Below are 22,233 nucleotides of genomic sequence, written 5' to 3' on the forward strand. Positions count from 1 at the left end.
GTTTACCATTGCGTAGCACGTAGTTTCAAGGAGCTGCAGATAACTAGGGACTATCTGATAGATGCAAAGGATGCTCATGCACTTGCTTTAAAATGCTTCAAATGTTTCAAAATGAGAAGCAGTGGGAGGATGGAAAAAACAATGGGTAATCAGAGAGCAAAACTGCAGAAAAAGATGGCATGGTAACCTACTGCTTCGTTCAAGGTAACACATTGACAATTCTGTTCTTTTAATGTAAGTAGGTTACCAATGCACTGATTATCATCTGAAATGAACTGGGCACAAGTAGTCCTCAAACTGCACTGTAATTAGATGATTCATTAAACGTGTTTCTTACATCGTGTATCAACATCACCTGGAACAATAATTATTTCAGTTGAGACCTCTTTTTGACCATTTGAAAAGCTTGAAATCCACGGAATTATCACTGACTGGAATTGCACAGAATATTTGCTGTTCTTTTCTAACACAGGACATCCGTCAATTGCAAACCGTGACCTATGAATTCCATGTTGTTTGCAGTTTCAATCACACAACATCACTCAATGTGACTGCTGCAGACACTAGCTCAGATTCTGGCACAATGCAGAATTTAATGGGTATTAGAAAGTATCTGCGCATGGTTACTCATGGCACACAAGTGCTCAGGAGCTAGGACAAATGGTTAAGGTTACAAAGGTGCTAGCGCATTGGAGAATGAGCTTGCATATTTTGGATACAAATATCTCAGATCCAGGTGTCAATGATATTATGCTCATAAGATTATGTTTTATTAATTTTTTTTGTTTATCAGGGTGTTACAGTTTGAGACTCTACCTTTAAATTTAAGGAGTCATGTGAAAAAAGCTGACATGTCCGTGACAGTTAGCCCAGTCATTTAATTGTTAGAGGAAGAGGTTATTTAATTGAGGAAAGTGCCAGATCTTTCCACAAGAAATATGACAGTTGCTCCTAAAACTGTAGTATGTGCACCCTGTATCTCCTGACGGTGGTTTTGATCTTTAAAATTTAATCAGTTGTGCTGGAACCCGTAACCTTGATCTGTCAGCTTTTAATCTAATTAGTGGAAGTTTCAATTTCTCAGACATTGTAGGCCTCTACATCAAACACAGTACAGGTTACTAAAAGAGACTGGTAGGCATCTACCAGCAAATGACAGAATTAATAGCAACCAGCCAGAGATCTTGTGCATAATGTCAGAGTGCCAGGGGATGTTCAGCTCTGAACTGTTTGAAACATAGAAAATAGATGCAAGAACAGGCCATTCAGCTCTTTAAGCCTGCACCATCATTTAATATGATCATGGCTGATCATGCAATCTCAGTATCCCATTCCTGTTTTCTCTCCATACCCCTTGATCCCTTTAGTGGCACGGACCATGTCTAGCTCCTTTTTGAATATATCTAACGAATTGGCCCCCGCAGCTTCCTGTGGGAAACAGTTCCACAGTCTCACAACTCTGAGTGAGAAATTCTTCTCTCACTCAGCTGAGAATGGCTTACTCCTTATTCTTAGACTGAAGGCTTTACATGGAGCATGGAAACTACTCAGACCAATGTGGACCAAGTGTCACCTCCATCAGTAACATGATCGAATGCACCACAATGTAACATCTTGCAGTAACTCCATATAGTACCTCTCGTAGCTCTGGCTGCATGGTTGCCATGGATAAAGTAAGAATGACTGTGGTAGTGTTGAGTGGATAATTGGCTTGGTCTCATCTCTTTGTCTAAAATCCAACCTGTAACTTGGTATCTCACTGCAATAAAGACAGCAGAGAGGAGCCCTCATGGTGCAGTGATAGTGCCCCTGTATCTCTGAGTCAGGAGGCTTGGGTTCAAGTCCCGCCTGCTGCAGAAGTGTGCCTGAACAGGTTGATTATAAAATGTAAAGGCAGCAGAAAGCACTGGTGCAATTTCACTTCTGTACTTACTGTGGAAAAAGGCAAGGAGGCTAGGGATCCTAGGGAAACAAATATTGATGTCTTGAAAACAGTACAGAAGAGGAGGGGCTTGAGGTCTTAAAACAAAAAGGTGGCTAAATGTCTGCAACTTGATCAAGTGTATCACAGGACTTTGTGGGAAGGTAGGGAAGAAATTGTGGGCCCTCAGCTGAGACATTTGTATCACCTGCAGGCATGGTTGAGGTACTGGAGGCTGGCCAATGTTGTACCTTTATTTAACAAAAAGACTGTAAGGTGAAACCTAGGAACTATAGATCGGTGTGTCTGGCGTCAGTGGTGGGTAAGTCATTGGAGAGGATTCTGAGAGAAGACTTACATGCATTTGGAGAGGCAAGGACTCATTCGGGACCATCAGCATGGTTTTGTGCACAGGAAATCCTGTCTCACAAACTTGATTGATTTTTTGAGGACATGACCAGAAAGATAGATGAGAGTAAAGTTGTAGGTGTTATTTACATAGACTTCAGTAAAGCTTTTGACGAGGTTCCACATGGTAGTCTGGTTAGTATAGTTCGAGCTCATGGGTTTCAGGCTGAACTTGCCAATTGGATAATAAAAATTGGCTTGACAGTAGAAGACAAAGGCTGGTGGTGGTGGGTTGTTTTTCAGACTGGATGCCAGTGATCAGTGGTGTTCCGCAGGGATCAGTGCTGGGGCTACTCTCATTTGTCATTTATACAGATGATTTGGATGAGAATTTTGAAGGCATGATTGCAACATTTGCAGATGATGCTAAAATTAGTGATGTGGTGGACAGTAAAGAAGGTTATCGAGGGGATAAAGGGATGTTGACCAATTGGGCCAATGTGCTGAGGAATGGCAAGTGAAGTTTAATTTGAATGAATGCGAGGTATTGAATTTTGGTGAAATGACCACCGTCTGTGTGAAAAACTTGCCCCCTCAGGTCCCTTTTAAATCTTTCCTCTCACCTTAGAAATGTGCCCTCTACTTTTGAACACCCCCACCCTTGGGAAAAGACCTTTGCTATTCAACTTATCTACTCCCCTCATGATTTTATAAATCTCTATAAAATTACCTCTCAACCTCCCATGGTCCAGTGAGAAAAAGTCCCAGTCTATCCAGACTCTCATTATAACTCAAACTCTCTTGTCCTTGCAACATCCTTCTAAATCTTTTCTGAACCCTCTCCCGGTAAATAACATCCTTCCTATAGCATGCTGAACAGAACTGTATACCTCACCAATGTTCTGGACAACCTCAACATGACATTCCGACTCCTATATTCAATGGTCTAAGCAATGAAAGCAAGCATGCTAAATGCCTTCTCACCACCCTGTCTACCTGTGGTGCAATTTTCAAAGAACTATATACCTGAACCCTAGACCTCTCCATTCGATAATGCTACCCAAGGCCCTAGTATTCATTGCATAGGCTCTGCCCTTGTTTGTTTTACCAAAATGCGATACCTCACATTTGTTCAAATTAAACTTCACTTGCCACTCATCAGCACATTGGCCCAATTGATCAAGATCCCTTCATCCCCTGGATAACCTTCATCACTGTCCACCACATCACTAAGTGGTAGAAGCAGGATATGGTTACAACATTTAAAAGACATTTGCATAGGTACATGAATAAGAAAGGTTTAGAGGGATATGGCCCAAACACAGGTAAATGGGACGTTTAGTTTGGGAAACTTGATCAGCATGGACAAGTTGGACTGAAGAGTCTGTTCTCATGCTCTATGACTCTAAGAGGAAAGAGCCAGGGCTTCTGCCAAGATAGCAGGCAGAAAGCTGCGTGAAGCATGACGACAGTTGTTAATCCTTTCTGATTGATTAAATACCTAGCTAATGATGGCAATCAGGCAAAGAATTATTTGTGCAGTCAATTGCACTCTGCACTCTGGAGAAGCCTGCCATCTGGGCGAGAAGTAGTTCCCTCTTGTTCATCAGGAAACAGTCAAGTGTTCATTCAAGTTTAGAGAGCCTCAACATCTTCTCTGATCTCTCAGTTTACTTTGAACTGTGAGACGTTACGGATGTCACCTGTTATAGCGTGAAAGGGGTCTGCAGCATTAAGGTTGTGTGCCATAGTGACCTTGTCTGCATGTACATTTCTGTTTGTGTGCTAGCTGAATGCCTGTATTGTGAATACAGCAGGTAACATTTCTTGACAGCAGGTTCCTTGGTAATTGAGAAATTGTGTTGACCCCAAACTTTCGAAGTGTATGAGTATTCCGGTGGATGTCCAAGACTAGATTGAGAGATGATAGTTTTGACATAAAATGGAAGTGAGACTCTGCAAATACATAAACTAATGAATAACTTCAGTACCCCAATCGAAACCTCCAAAAGAATTACCCTCAGTAGATAAGAGTAGCACCTGAAGAGTTAAGGTCTCAGAAAAAGACAATGTACTTGCAAGCAGCATATCCATTAAGAATCCTATAAATAATTTAATCAGGATGCAAGTATCATTCTTAAAATTAACAATAGAAACGCTTCTATTTAATTGTGTTCCTTACGTATAAATGGAATGAGTGTTATTTTGTCTTTACTCACTGCTATTAAAGTCAGTGAACCATTCAAACATACACAATTTATTCTTTGTAGCCATAATAGGATGACTCATCAGCACTGATGTGCACTAATATGCAAAGTGATTTATGTCAGGGAAGTCACAAGGAAATTAGGTATTCTGTCTTGATTTGCCCATATACATAATTGGAAACAATAAAGTGTGGTAATATTCCAGAATTGAATCATGGAGCATTTAGATCATGAAATGCTTTTTTTCTCTTGTGAAGATCTGAAGATAGAATTGCTTTATTACGATATTTTCTAGTTGACACATTAATTAGAACATCTAAAATGTACAAGTCTTTGTTAGAGAAGTGAAAGTTGCTGATATTGAAAAGTTCAAATATGACTAAATAAGCTTGAGATGCTCAAACTGAATTGCAGTTGGAAAGCTGTTTCAGGTTTGCATTAGGTACAAACAAACATGAAATGAAATATGAACAGAAAGTGCTGGAGTAATTCAGCAGCTCTGGCAGCATTTGTGGAGAGATAAACAGAGTTAACATTTTGAGTCTGACTGACTCTTCTTCAGAACCCCATTGTGAGTTGTTTGTTTCTTGCAGTTAAGCTTCTCAATTTATGTTCATAAAGATTGGATTGGGTTTCGCTGGAACACTGCAGTGGGCTTAAGATAGAAAAGTTAGCCGGAGAACAAGCTAGTGTGCTGAAATAGCAAGTACATGGAAGGTCAAGACATTGTAGTAGAGGTGCAATCACCTTGTCTGCATTTGATTTCACCAATGTACAAGGAACCACATTGTGAGCAGCTAATACAGTGAACTAAATTTGGAGATGTGCAAGGAAATATCACTGCAACAAAAACAGAAACTCAGAACTGAGGAAGGGTCAGTGGATGCAAAATTTTAACTCCGATTTCTCTCCACAGATGCTGCCAGACCTGCTGAGTTTTTTTCAGGAATTTCTGCGGTTTTTTTGTTTCTAATTGCCAGCATTCACACTTCTCAAAGTTTTTAAATATATTGCTGCTTCACCTGGAAGTTGTGTGTGGCACTTTGGACACTGGCAAGAGAGTTGGTAACAAGGCAAGTGTTGCCAGGCAGGAGCTCAGGGTTTTGTATTAGCATGCAAGTGTTGTACAAGGTATTGCTGAAGTCTAAGCTGGAGTTTTGTGGATTGGTTCCTGTATGTAAGACAGGCATCGGAGACATTTCATAAGAGATTCAGTAGGCTGATTCCTGGAAAGAAGGTATTGATTTAACAAGAACGACTAAGCAGTCAAGCCTTTATTTATCGGCATTACAAAGAATGAAGGGGAACCTTTCTGAAAGTTACAAGATTCTGAGGGGGCTTAACAGGTGAAATAGTGAGAATGTTTCCACCCGTGTGACAGTCCAAAACTTGGGGACATAGTTACAAAATAAGGGAATATGTTTCATGTCTGGAATCTTGACCCCAGAGAATTGGTCGTTTAATCCTATGATTCTGCTGTGCCATTGAGTATAATCATTCCTGATCACCTAACTCAATACCCTGTTCCTGCTTGCACCCTATACTCTTTGATCCTTTTAGCCCGAAGAACTACATCAAACTCCTTCTTCATTTAATGTTTTGGCCTGGAGGCTGATCACTGGAAGCATTTAAAGAGTCGATAGGTAGACTGTTGAAATATTTAAAAAATTGAACGATGAGAAGCTGGCACAAAAGAGAATTTAAGACCTGTGGCAAATCAGCCATGACTTGTTTAATGGCTGGGGCAGGCTTGAGGGGATGGATATCCTATTCCTGTTCCTATTTCTTATTATGAATAAGAGAAACATCATGGCTGCCTGGGAAAAGATTTGGGATGGCAATGGCTGGGAATTTGCTGCCTAATTCATCATATGTATATCAGTCTGGAATGTGCCAAGTGTGTGGGTTAAAACTCTCCTAATAATTTCCATTTTTCATTAAGTTGAGATGAGATGAGAAATTTCTTCAGCCAGAGAGTGGTGAGCCAGTGGAATTTGCTGCCACAGAAAACTGTTGAGGCCAAAACACTAAATGAAGTAGGAGTTTGTTAGGGCTTAGGGCTAAAAGGATCAAAGAGTATAGGGAGCAAGCAGGAACAGGGTACTGAGTTGGGTGATCGGCCATGATCATACTCAATGGCACAGCAGAATCAATGGATCAAATAGCCAACTCTTGTACCTATTTTCTAAGTTTCTGCTTTTCTATGTTGTGGGCACCTCCCAGGGCCCTTGCATGCTCCTGGCTGCAATGTGTCCCCTGCGTAATGATGACAGTGTGGGGCAGTGGGGAGGCTAAACATCCCTTCTTGCTGGCTTTTGCCACCCCCAGATTGTCCAATTTTTGTCGGGGGTGGTGACGCAGCAGCTGCACCTTATGACTGGCTGCAAGTCCAGGTGTTGTTTGCTGGCTCTCTTGCTTTATTCCACCATCTTCAGCCACAGGTTTGCCATGACAGGCCCAGCATTTCAGCTTCCACCCTGAAGAGGGCTGTAGCCTGCTGAACTCCAAATCAGCAACACCCTTTTGGCTGGGAAGGAGGGAATTTGCTGATGTCAGAAAATGTTGGCACTCTGTTTGGAAGAGGATTGTAGCTCTGTCAATTCTGCATGGATCCTTGGGCTAGTGAGAGCCTTTCTCAGAGTGATTCTGTCAAATAGTGGCTATGTTCTGGCCAGGGCCAGCACTAGCTTCAACAGGCAGCCTGGAGCTTGGTGGGCAGGTAGTTCCTGGTGAAATCCTTGTGTTCATTATCACAGGATGTAGTTGATACCAAAACATTGCATTTATTCAAGAGATGGTTAGATATGGCACTTGGAGTGAATGGGATCAAAGACTATGGGGAGAAAGCAGGATTAAGCTATTAAGTTGGACAATCAGCCATGATCATGATGAATGGTGGAGCTTGAAGGGCCGAATGGCCTCCTCCTCCTCCTATCTTCTATGTTTCTATGGTGCAGCACAGGAGAAATGCCACAAGTCAGAGAACTGGAGAGGTTGTACCAAAATGCGCCAGTCAGGTGGTAATGTTGTGTACTCCCATAAGCAACATTATAACAAACCTTGTCATGCTTAATAAGATTTCCAGTCTGAGTAACTTACCAACATTACAGTGAAGCAACTCAAAACAGAGCAACTTTAAACCCAGATCCCTGTAAAGGAATCAAAGGAAGAAAATGTTTTGTTCGAAACAAAAGTCGATCTATTAATCATTACAAGCAGCGAGAGTGCAATACTTGCAGGCTGTTAATAATATACTGCCATAAATCTCAGGTTTTCACTAAATGCTGTCCTTTTCTGTTCTAAGTAGCTCCTTAAACTTTGCCAGTCTGACTACGTTATTTGATTGAAGAGTACTTGATATAATGTAACTCCAAATTGTTCATTTTGTTTTGAGACATGACCATGAGAAGTGAAAAAACTGAAAAGTGTGTTAACTAGGAAATTAGATTGAACAAATTCACAGAATGTCTATTGTCATGTGTTTTTCTCACTCATTTACTCTGTTCACAAAATCTGGGTTGTTAACAAATACATGCACGTATAAAAGATCCAAACACAACTTGTGGATAATTGTTCACTGAAGGCAGTCATTAAAATGTTTGTTTCATTATCGTATAGATAGGTTTGAATACAATAAAGTATGATTTCCTTTAGTCTGTAATGCTAACTTACAGACAGTTGTGTTATAATAAGTGTTCTGGCAACACGAATTGGCTGTAATTGGACTGACAAATAGGGGAACGTTATTTCTAAAACACGAACTTGTGTTGGCTATAACACGATTCCATTTGTGTGTGGAGGAGTATGCATTGACATTGCATGATTGTTTCATTGGATTTGTTGTGAATACGTACAATATTAGCACCAAGAAGTCCCTGCTCTGGCATCCCGTGATCATTCAATGGGCTTTGTCATGAGGTGCTTCCTGTGGGAGCCACAGTACGACCTCCTCCCCCATCAAGTCATCCTGACATGTTATCAAGGTAAAGTGTTAAATTTACTTTTATTTTATTATTAGATATGAATTAAATGTTTATTCAAATTGTGTTATTCTTGGTGCTAGGCTTTTGAGTGATTTTGAGTGAATTCTTTTGGTCGCCTGGTCGTCTGCCCCTCACCCCACATTTTACCCAGGCCCCGTGATTTCTATGGTGCTATTCTCTATAATGCAATGTTGTACAGGAATGCAACTATCATGTTATAGCAGAACTGTCTGACTGTGTCGTGAATGCATTTGTAATATCACCTCTGTTTGATGTATCTTAACAAATAGTAAAAAAGGGTCAGAAATAAGAGTTAATCATTTTATCATTGTAACTCAAGTAGATGATTCTTTTAAGCAACACATTCCTAAAATTTTGACTCTTAATGAGCAGAAGAAATCTTATCCAAACTTCTTTTGGTACAATACAAAGATCTATTTGAATGTTTCTGAATTTGTTCCTTTTGGAAGCAATTCCCTTTAAAATGGGTCAACCAGCTAATTTAGTGAAGTACCAACAGTTTATTTTTGAAGAGATATAACTTTATGGATACCAAGTTGTGCTGCAGGAAGCTAACAAAGCAATCCAAATGCCAGTGATCATTTCCCAATGTCTACAAGCTTATTACTAAATCCAACAACATTGAAAAATATAAAGAATGAAATCCATGTTCAATTTTCACATTGTCAATGAGGCTGCCATAGAAGCAAAATGGCAACTTCTCAGATTCAAAGATGTATTTTGTTTACCTTTTAACATTCCTTTCAACCTTTACAGAAAATCTCTCAGTTTTGTTCTGAGGTCTTCCAAATTATATTATAATGATTCTGATTATTTAATTAACCCTTGGCTTTATTTCTGTACATTGGTTTGCATAAGTGTGCATTATAATTTTAGTACTTTGAAGATATGAAAATAGATTGCAACTATTAAGTGTAGAAATAATATTAAAGATCACCTAATGATGTCATGTGTGAATACCAGATGAGGTGTGATGGTGAACGGAATAGAATGGATTTGCTCTATGACGGGTCAGCAAGTTTAATCCAAATTGCCAACATGATAATGATGATTGATCTGAGTCCACTGAATAGGAAGGTCAAAAGACATCAAGATTTCTTGTTCCTGACCACAAATGGTACATGTTGCAGAAGTCTGGATGGCAAAGAATAAAAGAATGCTGCACACAGCTTTCCACTAATACATAATCCTCATGCTTTCAAATTAGTTGAAAAGAATTCTTTATTGATTCAGAGATAGCTTGAACTGCCGGTGCTGGAGAATCTGAAATAACAAGGTTTAGATCTGGATGAACACAGCAGGCCGAGCAGGAAAGCTGATGTTTTGGGTCTAGAAAGAAGGGTCTAGACCTGAAATGTCAGTTTTCCTGCTCCTCTGATGTTGCTTGGCCTGTTGTGTTCATCCAGCTCTATACCTTGTTATCTTTGATGCTGATGTTTCTCTTGGTTTTGCTATTTCTACTGATTTGGTTTTTTTGAACCTTGACAGCATGGCTGAACCAAACACTGTGAAGAGCTGATTTACCTTCAGCTGAGGTTGGTGTTTGAATGGAGCTCAGCAACAACTTCCTTTTGGCACTGACTGCAATGCCAAGAATTGGGAACTGAATGCAAGTATATTGGTTAGGTAGCTTGTAAACATGCACAGGACAGGAATGTTATGGCAGCATACAGGGTACAATGTTGATTTGATTTCAGCATTGCCATTCTTAAACATCATAATCCAGTCAACAGCTGTAATTAACTTTGCATAGCAGATCAAACGTTCAGTGACATTTAAGGAGCACCTCCACCTGCAACCAGGTGTCATAAATTGCTTGTGTATGTGTTGCTAAATGTTTTATTTTATACATCTGGAGCTCATGCCATTTTTCAAGCTTTCCTATTCTGGTCTCATGCTTTAGCTGATTACAGAGAGTGACTTGGTGTGGTGAATTACTTGCTTAGTGATTTAAAGGTTTGCGCCAGAACAACTTACTGCCCAATACGAATGTTTGCTTTCCTTTTGGAATTGAGCATGAGTGAGACAATTAGGAAAGATTACACAAAGCAGGACAAATTGATGGAAGAAGAGGGCAAAGAGAGCAGAAGGCCATTTCATAGAAGCCCTACTTGTCCAACTGGTGGCCTGTAGGCCAGAATATCATTGCCAAGGGGCCTATTCTTATCCAAAAACTTAATGCAATCTCCAACATTAATTCTTTCGGAGCCATTTCCTTAAATAGCATCACTCTTGATCCCAAGATGCTGATTCACAAATTCAAGTAGTCTGAACATCTCACAATTCTTCCAGTATGAATTCCCTTAAGGCTTCGCAAGTTGGGACATTGTTGCCCTTGATTCTGATTATCTGTAAATCATTTATCAAGTGAAGGATCTTTATTTTATTGGATGTCTTTCTCAGAGCATGTTATTCCTGCTAAACCCAGTAGGTGGTCCATTACTTTGGAAGAAGGACCCTTAATCATTTGAATTCCCTTTGCAGAGGAATCTTCCCTGTTGCCTGATGCCAGTGATGGTGTACATTAGGTGTTTCATTGTCAACCTGTTCAGAAATGTAATGACACACTTCTGTGGCAGGTGGAATCTTCTGGTCTGGAGGTGGGTTCACTCCCAATGCAGCACAGGGCTCTACAACACTGTTAGCTGTATATAGCAAACAAATAACAGTACTGGCAGTATAAAATTTAATATGCTACGTGATTACAACTTTTTTCTTTCTTCTTAAAGTCATTAAAACATAGAGATGTACAGCACAGGAACAGACCCTTCAATCCAACTTATCCATGCTGACCGGATATTCTAGATAAATCTGGTCACATTTTCCAATATTTGGCCCTTTTCCCTCTAAACCTTTCCTATTCATATACCCATCCAGATGTATTGTAAGAGCCTCCACCACTTCCTCAGGCAGCTCATTCCATATGCGCACCACCCCCTGTCCCTATTTGTCCTTGAACTGAGTAGCCTGTTGAGCTATTTCAGAAGGCAGCTAAGAGTCAACAGCTGTGATCTGGAGTGACATGTAGGCCACAAATGCGTGCAGTTATTCGTGTCTCCAATCCCAGTGGCCATTTTAAATGGTTAGCAAATTTAACCCTCATTATCTTTTCTCAGAAATACTTAAAGCACCTCGTCCTTCCAACAGTGTATTAATTTCTATATATTAATACCCTCCTGATATCCGAGGTCCACTAAGCCCACTCCCTGTTCATATTGCGTGTTAAAGTGAATTAGTGTAAAACAAATGAAATTAAAACCCATCACAATTCTTGCAATTGTTTGATCTTGAAATAATTCACTGGTAGTGAGACTTTCTGTTTAAAATTAATGCAATCTTTAGATGATTCTTTATCTTGTGCCAATGATAAAGGGCAAAGCTACCATCATTCAGTCTTTCAAATATCTACATTTTTATGTTAAACAGAGCTTTCAGTTTCAACTTAGTGACAGAAAAAGAATAATTTATTGAGTGACACAGAAACACGAAGGAAAGCTTAGCCCCAGACACAGGTGGTGGAGCCATTTGGGAGACAAAAATATTTCATGCACCCCCATAACTCATCTTCGAGTGACCTCCAGTTTTAAGTCGATGAGGTCCTTTTAAGGATGCTGTGTGGTTCCATTTTTACAGGATTTTTAGTTTTAGCCCGTGGAGGCTGGCAGGTAAAAAGAAGAGGGGCGAAACCAAGAGTTAAATGCATTTATAACACTGTCTGTAGCCTAAGAAGAACTGCTGTCAATTACCTTTCCTGCCACCTACCCATCAAGCTCATTTCGTCACAACCTCGACAAGCAGGCCACACAACATCTGACTACTCCCAAAATCCTTGCAATGTTTGATCCATGTCGCCTTCGATTTCTGATTTTCCCCAGACCGCTAATCTCCAATTCTCCATCAACTTGAAAATATCTAATTGTCCATTCCCCATGATGTACAGTGCCCTTGATGTCATGTTTGAGAACCCATGCCCACACAGTATCTGACTCCCTTTGTACTCATGCTGTGTCTGGCACCCCAAGCCCTCTTGATGTTTGATTCCCTGTACAACATATTCACCCATCCTCATACAATGACTGACTCTTCCCATTTTTCACGCAATGACTGATACCTCCTTACCTCTTGATCCCCAACATTCTCCACCATCCCCATTATCACTTCCTACTCACTACTCCCTTTCCAATTCACCTCACAGTTGGTCTCCACTGCCCCTCTCAGTCTCTTTCCGGGCTTTGGACAGTGATCTCTGACTACCTGACAGCTGGTTTCTGAATGCTTTCTCACACAGGTCACACACGAAACCTTTTGAGAAGATTGCAAGATGTATGACATTTAATTTTGGCCGGCATCTGGGAAACCAGTAGTTGTAAGTTTCCCATCGAGAAATCCTCCCCGTACACTTATCCCCCAACCCTTCCCCTCAACTCTCCTCCTAGTGCTGAATGAACATCCCGGCCATTATTCCTAGATTTTATTTTTAGCTAGCAGGTTACCTGCAAACTGTAGTGCTGGTGTAATGGAGCTTTTTGTATCATTGACAGTTTAATTTATTGGATGCCATGGAGCATGAAACCAATTCCTGCTAAATGCCATTTTGCTGATCTCTCACTCCCTTCCCCTCAAGGAAAAATAATATCAATTCAATCAGTCAGTCAGGTTCTTTAGTGGGATTTGGTTCTATTCTACAGTCGCCTGTCCACATGCAGAAAGAGCACATATTTCAGGAACCAAATCATTAACTGACACCGTTTGATGCAGCAAAGACAAATGGCTGTGCAAATGAGATGTCACAGATATTTATAGGAGTTTTCTTTCTCAGCCTGTTTGCATTCAACAATAAGCAGTAAAGAGAAAAATATATCTATCGACATTTATAAAAGTCTTTAACTCAGTATGGAACTTTGTGTTTTAACCTTGCGACAGAAAAAAAGTCAGCATTCCATTCTGAAAAGGAACACACTGTTACTGCGGCTTGCAATAGAATTGGTACCACACTACTGATTCTACAATCAGAGATAATGGGAACTACAGATGCTGGAGAATCCAAGATAACAAAGTATGGAGCTGGATGAACACAGCAGGCCAAGCAGCATCTTAGGAACACAAAATCTGACATTTCGGGTCTGGACCCTTCATCAGAAAAGGGGAATGGGGAGAAGGTTCTGAAATAAACGGAGAGAGGGGGGGAGGCGGACCGAAGATGGATAGGTAAGATAGGTGGAGAGGAGACAGACAAGTTAAAGGGGTGGGGATGGAGACTGTAAAGGTGAGTATAGGTAGGGAGGGCATAGGTCAGTCCAGGGAGGACAGACAGTTCAAGGGGGCGGGATAGGAGGTAGGGAGTGGAGGTGTGGCTTAAGGTGGGAGGTGAGAGGAAGAACAGGTTAGGGAGGCAGGGACGAGCTGGGCTGGTTTTGGGATGCAATGGGGGGAGGGGACAAGCTGGGCTGGTTTTGGGATGCAGTGGGGGGAGGGGACAAGCTGGGCTGGTTTTGGGATGCAGTGGCAGGGGGGACAAGCTGAGCTGGTTTTGGGATGCAGTGGGGGGAGGGGATGAGCTGGGCTGGTTTTGGGATGCAGTGGGGAGAGGGGACGAGCTGGGCTGGTTTTGGGATGATTCTACAATCAGATCCTTTCAGGAATTAGCAACCTCAATATAGAACTTAACATCAATAAATTCCAGACTAGCAACTCAGAAATGTAGGGATTTCATGTCCTGTGGATCTGTCATTTGACAGCTTGTACTGTTTGGAAGAATTGCACCTCATTTGGAATGCCCATACAATTCTTTAAAATCCTGTCAGCACAGTATGTTGCAGAAAAGCAGTCTCAGAAAAGGAAGACAAAGAGCAAAATCTTTAAAAGAAAGTGGGAAATACAGAAAACATGAGAGAAAATATAAGTAAAAATGCTGCTAGTATAAATCATCAGACAGAGACCAGTCTTTACTGTCCGTATTCAGAACAAAATGGCAGTGGATCAGAGAAGAAAATGGCCGCTGAGCATCAGAGATGGAAGTTCTGCTTTAATTGCAACCTCCACCATTTTCATTTTCAGTAGCACAGGAAAGGGAGGCGGGTCCCAGAACAGACTTATCCCCATGATGAGATCAGTTGACCTGTTCAGATAATAAAATGCCCTGACCAGATCTAACCGAGCCTTTTGGGATATGACTGGGACTCCAGACCCCTCAGGTATTTATATCCAGTGAGGGAAGACATGAATGGAAATGTAGATGAGTCAGAAGGCAGGGAAACTTTGTTTAATATGAAGGAAAGCTTTTAACTATCTGCAACTCTACATGGACTGAGAGTTTCAAGGGCTCATACAAAGAAAAATGAAGTGGCGGGATAAAGCCCTTGTCACTGCAATTCCTGGCCGTCCTTTTGGCATTGACTGGGCAGTGAACCAGGTTGCCTGGACATTACCTGATAAAGAGGAAGGGTGCATCTGAAACAACCCAGCACTATTTCAGATGGAGGGCAATAGGACCATAAAGAATAAGACTTGAAATAGTCCATCAGTCCATTGAATCTGTTCCATAGTTCAATAAGATCATGACTGATCTGATAATCTTCAACTGCACTTTCTTGCCTTACCCTGTAATTTTTGATTCGTTTACTGATTAAAAATCTGTCTGTCTCAGCATTGAATATATTCAGTAATCTGTCTTAGCAGCCCTCTGTGGTCAAGAATTTCACAAATTTACTGTCACTGAGAGAAGTAATTCCTACTCATCTCTGTTTTAAAAGGCACCCCCTTCTTCTGAGATTGTGTCCTCTGATTCTACACCATGTCAACAAAAGAAACAATCTTTCCACATCTAACCTGTGAAATCCTGTAAATATTTTATATGTTTCAATAAGGTTCCCTCTCAATCCTCTAAACTGCACTGTACAGACCCAAACTACTCAACCTTTCCTCTAAGACAGACCCTCCATATCTAGGAGCAACCTATTGATCTTCTCTGGAATGTTTCCAATGCCAGTAGAGCTTCCCTGAGGTCAGGGGATCAAAATTGCTTTCAGTATTCCAGTTGTCGTCTGACTAATGCGTTGTATAGTTTTAGCAAAATCTCCCTATTTTTATACTCTGTTCACTTCAAATTAAAAGTTGACATTCCATTTGCCTTCCATATTACCTGCTTAACTTGCATGAGGACTCCCACATTGCTCTGTGCTGTCGCTTTCCATGGTCTTTATCCATTTAAATATTATTCAGATCCTCTAGCCTTCTTGCCAAAGTGCATAACTTCTCATTTCCCCACATTATATTCCATTTGCCAGATATTAGCCTGCTCACTTAACCTTTCTATACTGCTCTGTAAAATTTTTGTGTCATCCATGCCACTTGCTTTCCAGCCTGTTTTTCTGTTCACCTCAAACTTGATAGTAGTACATCTACTTTCCTCATCCAAGTCATTATTATATATGATAACTATATTAAAATGACACATTAAGGTAACACATCAAAGAAGGATCCTGGAGGCAGGAGGTCATAGCAGAGAATGACAGTCATGGAAGAGAAGGAAATCCATCCAGAGCATAACATCTGCTGAAATGGTGGAGTTACCTGAACGTGAACGAAATGCAGTGCAGAAGAATACTACGATGCTCTAGTCAAATGGTCAGAGGGGTCTCTGCCCTCATCAGTTTAGCTGACACCTTATTCCATTCACTTCCAGTCCTTTTTGGGAGCAGTCAAGATCACTTCAGCCTTGAAATTCTTTGCTGCATCACCATGGTCAAAAATACTCTCTTTCCACGGCTGGGGATGACATCAAGGGCCTCCCAATCTTAGACAATACTGGACTTCACAACAACTGCTAGATTATTCCAAGTCCAGGGAGTTACCAAATGTACCTATGTCATCATCAGGGCACCTACTCATAGACCAGAGTAGTCCATCAACAAAAATGTCTGCCATTTTGTGAATGTGTGGGTGGTTTGCAAGCACAGAAAGAACTTCCTACCTGTGCGTGCACGTTTTGAAGGAAGTTGCTGTGACATTTTTATTTTTCCAGTCAACCCTTTCAGAATTACACTATCCCATTCGCCCCTCTCACAGGGTCTGTGGATAGATTCCAGCATCAAAGGCCATACTTGAAAGAAATGACTCCCTCGTCCTCTGCAAGTGCACTGAGTAGGGATGCAAAATCAATATAATCTCAGCCGCCTGCGCACCAGAACCTGATCTGAGCAGCCCATCCACTGGCCAAAAGTGTACATTTGCTCTCTGCTCTGTCTTCAATGGAAGAACAGGATATGGATAGGATGCAGGTTGACGGAGATCCTTTTGCTGCTCACAGCGCTCTAAGTGACCATAAAATCGCTAGGCTGTGAGGGATTCATAATGTATCCTTTCCAGGAAGCCATGATTCGAAGCAGAGATCTGATCTAGTGAAGATTTAGTTCGAGAACAGGAAAGGTAGCCATGGGTCCCTCCAATGCAATGTAACTTCTGCAGAAAGATGGCCTACTGCCTGACATCTGCAGTGTTCCTGATGATAAGCTAATAACTTATTAATGCACATTTATTTGTTCAGCACAAACTTTATTAAAACATGTATCCCTCGATAACAAAGATTGTGTTAATTTACAGTACGAGCCTGGCTTACTAATAACTTGCAGCATTATCATACCATCATAGGGATCAGCTTATTACCCAGTTGGTTGCAATACCCTTCTTGGAGAATAGTGGCTTAATGATATTATCTCTGAATAGCTGAGCTATCCAAGCCAAGAAAGTATTAGATTCAATCCCCAATGTTTGCCAAGTTAGCATAATGTGGCACAAATGTGGGCTGTTGTTACTGTGCTGGCTACCCTAAGGGGATATACCTCTGTATGAAAAATGGCTTTCCCATGTTGCTGCTGAACTGCCCAGAGCTCTCACACTAACGTCATACCTGCCTCTGTGCCAAACATCATCCAGGTTCTGATGTAAAAAAAAGGTTAGCTGTGTCCCTCTCTCTTTCTGTGCAGTTTTATCCGGTCACAGCCGGAAAGAGAAAATTCAATGAGATGCAGTTGTAATTATTATTCTTGGTCAAATAATATTGGATAAAGCATGCTGGTGACTACTGGGTATGGGCTAGAACACACACACTTAAGCAGATGCCTAAATTCGCTAAATATAGTGTTTTGTATAGTGTATTGTCAAAGGCGGAACAAATGTCATGGTGAGGTAGCCTGTGGATTGTGCAGCAACTAGTCCTAAGATTTACAAAGTGAACGCCTTAAGGACTACACTGTTAATTCATGAGGTGAGACAACAAAACCTCAATTAAATTAAATGAATCTTAGTTGTTCAGAAAATTATTCTCAAATCGTTCTGAACAACACATTGCTAAGCTTTCCCACTAAATATGGGTTATATGTAATTGTGAATTACCTCCAAGGTCACGTTCTGATTGCAACATGTTTTATTACCACACACGTTTTTTTTGTGCTTGCAAATTCTATTCTGTGATTTCTTTAATGCACACTGGGATGCATGCAGGAAGCTGGAAGACACAAACATACTTTTCAAATCATTTGTAGTTTATAATTTGCTGCTTTTGAGGTTGTTTGTCTTCACTATTGACATAGTGACCACACAGAAATATAAATTAGGAGCAAAAGTAGTGCCCATTCGGTCCTTCAAGCCTGCTCTGCCATTCAATAAATCCGTGGTTGATATGTTTGTTTTCCAAATTCCACATTATCTTCTATCCTTAATGACATTTGATGCCCTTGTCTGACAAGAAGGTACCTGCCTCTGTCTTAGAAATATTCCATGGCCCTGCGTCCACCGCCTTGTCAGGCAGAGAGTTCCAAATCACACAACTGTCTGAGAGGAAAAAAAATTCTCCTCATCCTTTTATAAAAGGACAATCCTGAATTTTAAAATCTTGGCCCCTAGTCCTGGACTTACCCACAAGAAGAAACATCCTTTCCACATTCACCTTGTCAAGACCATTAGGGATCATATACACTTCAAGCAAACCACTCCTCACTCTTCTAAATTAAAGTGAAAACAAACCCCAACCTGTTCAATCTTTCTTCAGAAGATATCCCATACATTTCAGGTATCGAGTCTCTTCTCAAAAATGTCTTTCAAAAAATGAGAACAAAACTGCACACAATATTCAAGTTGAGATTTCAGCAGTGCCCAATGTAACCGCAGAGTAACTGAAGCATATTTTGTGTTCAATTTGTCACAGATTTTAAACTAACTAGTTTGCAGTTCTCTGTTTTCTGCCTCCCTTCCTTGAATCGAAGGTTACATTTATTACTTTCCAGTCTGATGGACGTTACCCTGAATCAAAGGAAATTTAGAAAAATAATACCAACACAAGTAATGCTTTGTAAGCCACCCCTTTTAAGACCCAAGGATGAAGTCCATCTCTATCCACAGACTTAGCAAGATGCAATTTCATCATTTTTCTTAGTACTGCTTTTCTAGTCATTACAATTTCACAAGTTCATCTATTCCTTCAGTGTCCAGATCTACAGATATAACTGGGATGCTCTACAGTGAAGACAGATGTAAAATATTCATTTATTGCATGCATCATTTCTTTATTATCTACTATTAACTCCCATTGTCACCCACTATAGGAACAACACCTGCTTTTTCCTTTTTAGATATCGAGCTTCCCCCTTCTTTTTAAATTTGGCAATAGAAAATTATTGTTATTTATTCCTAGCATATGTGATATAAAAAGCAAAATCATTTGTAATATTGTTCTGAAATACTTGGTAACAGTACTTATTTTTATTCGTTCAGGTACACCCACAATGCTGTTAGGAGAAGAATTCTCGAATGATGACCCAGTGATATTGAAGGGGTAGTGATACATTCTAAGTTAGGATAGTGACAGCAAGTTCTTCAAGAAAACTTGAGATTAATTGTAGTCATTTGGAATTTGAGTGCATGAAAATGGAACTTATTGTCATGACTAACACAAGTTCAAAGTCATGTGATTTTTGAAATTTTCCACCTGCCAGAGCTAAGTCTCAATCACTTGCAAAACTTTGAAAAAGAGCAGAAAGCTATTTGCATAACGTGAAAACGTCTGAAGCAGAAAGCAAATGCAGTGCTGGATTCTGGTTATTGTTGCACAGACAAATCCTGAGAGACATCTCTATTATAGAAAACCTTTCACTAGCATCTGGAGAATTTAAATTACATGAGCTTCAAATACTAAGTCTTTTCTCACGTAGGTCACAAAGGATTCACTTATTAAATCTAATTTCCTGAAAGCAGAGTGTCAGTCTCATCTTTGAGATGAATGTGTGCTCTGTAATTCCTGAAGCATGCCTCTCTCCACACAGTATCACTCGTATCTATCAACTTATTTGAAATTGGAAAACAGCTCAGGGGCTCTCTGCTATTATTTACATTAATTCAGAACACTTCAAAGAAAGTAAATTGTGGAGAGTTTTAGTTACACTGAGATAACATAGAACATACGCCACAGATAAAGGGCATTCTGCCCAGTTGGTTTGTGCCAGTGTTAATGTTTCACATGATAAGCCCATCCTTCTATTCCTTATTTCTTCGTGCTGATCAATTTCTCCCAAATACATTTATGCTGCTCCCCTCAGCCTCTCCCATGTAGTAGTGAATTCCACAATCTTACTGACCTCAGAGTGAACAAATACATTCAATCTTACAGAGACTGCCCAATTCCTAAAAATAAACTATCAGATTCAATGCAACAAGATTTGACAACAATGTTAGCTTTTTGAGCAAAAGGGTTTTCAACATAGAAGCTTTGAGGGGGAACGGTGGTTTACTTTCATCAGGTTGGCAATGGTTACATTATTTCCATACATATCAAATTGGGCATGAAAAATCCAACATTTATTACAGCAATACGTATAAAAATTATATATGCAGGCATGTAAGCATCAGGACTAACAGTAAACTGTTGAATAACACAGAAGAATATATTTCCAGTAGTGTCATGCTTCAAGTGATCCTGGTAACAGATGACATCTTTATACCCTCAACTCACATGCTATGTTGCAGCAATGATATCATGAGCATGTCTCTATAATGTATACTGATATACTGACGATGAGACAATACACAATATCCCACTTTTACCAAATGTCATCCCAAATATATGATTGCATATTTATAATTGTTAAATTGACAAACATGCCAACAGGTAACACAGAGTTTACCCACCATTTCAAACTTCATTATCGTACTTTGACAAATCATCCTCACCATATGAGAGGTATGGGTTGTTGTCTGCTGCATTTGTTTGACAACTTGCTGTTTTGTTGCTGGTTGTTATCATTCAACATCAACACGCAGTTATCTTTAATGTTTTTCCTCACTGTCTTCGTACATGTTTGGTGTGTCGTACATTGGACTGAGTTTGCTTTTGTTCCTTCATAGTGTAGCACCATGATCAGTCATTACTTCTTATGATCAAGGCGTTTTGCATATTTTAGAAACATTTGCTGGTAGCCAGGTTTTTATTTTTAAGTTTCTAATTTGCATTCTCTGCTTAGTGTGCAGTGTTGGCAGCTCTGTTCTCGGTTTTGCATCATTCGCCACTATCTTTGAAGAAGAACGTCCTATTTTCAGAATGGTTCAATAGTTGGCTGCTGGTAAGGTTATTTGCTGTAACTGTCTGAGCTAGGGATGTAATCTCTTCTCAGTTGGTGTATTGCATAAAAATGCTGAAGTGCAATGCAAAAATCGTGCTTTGCTGCTTGACATTTAATAAATACTATTTTGACGTATGTCCTGCTCCACCATTTAAGCATGGATAGTGAGGTGGTTATGTAATATGGGTCACTCACTCACCTGGTACAAATGGTTGGAAATGGTTTGTCCGTGTGATCCTTTATCAGACATACTGAATATACCGAAAGTTGTAAGATTCTATCAGCAGTTGTGTTGTTGTCATTGAACTTTGGGAAGCTTTGAGAAGTAATCTATCACATGGACGTACTCACCCCATGCACTGTGTATGGAACTGTAGCTACTATAGTTCAAGGAACATTTGGAATAATGTATGGATGTGGAGGCTCTCTTCACTGCTGGGATTGAATACCTTTGGCATGCCCCAGAGACATTCACAACCATTGAATGTCTTCAATCATCCCTAGCTAGGACAAAACGTTTGTTTTTGCATGGCCAAAGTGAACAGATCTTCTCAGGTAGTTCTTCAATACTGTCAGGCTAACCAAGGATCATGACCATTTGCAAATCTCACAGTTGTTCATCTTTGTGTAAATTGGGTAGTCTGCTCAGTGTGTCAGACATAACATTCCTGATAACTGGTTTGTACCTCATTTCAAAGTGGTATCCTTGGACTGTGACAAGTAGATACTGCAAAGTTTAACAGTACATGTCAATACACTTGTTAACAGTTTGCTGCAGATCATTTCTAATGGTTTATGATATGTTTAAGTGGTGACATTTTTAGCCAATTAAGTACAGGCAGACCCAAGTCTGAACACATTCTGTTCTTAAATCCCATTCGCAAGTCAATTTGTACACAAGCCAGGACCCAATGGAGGACAACATAATGCAGCTGTTCATAAATACAGGAAATGTTTTTATATTGACTCTTCAAAATTGTACTCCGTATGGGAATATGTTTGTAAGTAGGAGCACTTGTAAGTCAGAGATTCATAAATCAGGGACTCCCTGTACATCATTAAACAAATATCTCAATGTAAATAACCTGGAACTACATGGCAAGAGCAAAATAAAAAATCTGAGGCAAATCCTCTTTAACCTG

At 40.2% G+C, this 22,233-nt stretch overlaps 1 protein-coding gene across 5 annotated transcripts in view; it reads left to right on the top strand.

Annotated features, from left to right (window-relative positions):
• LOC125452014 (RNA-binding Raly-like protein) overlaps positions 1 to 22,233 on the top strand; it is a 797,454-nt gene that overhangs the window by 752,825 nt on the left and 22,396 nt on the right. The gene's annotated exons all lie outside the window — the stretch shown is intronic.

Source organism: Stegostoma tigrinum, chromosome 5 (assembly GCF_030684315.1).
Source record: "Stegostoma tigrinum isolate sSteTig4 chromosome 5, sSteTig4.hap1, whole genome shotgun sequence".
Lineage (NCBI taxonomy): Eukaryota > Metazoa > Chordata > Chondrichthyes > Orectolobiformes > Stegostomatidae > Stegostoma > Stegostoma tigrinum.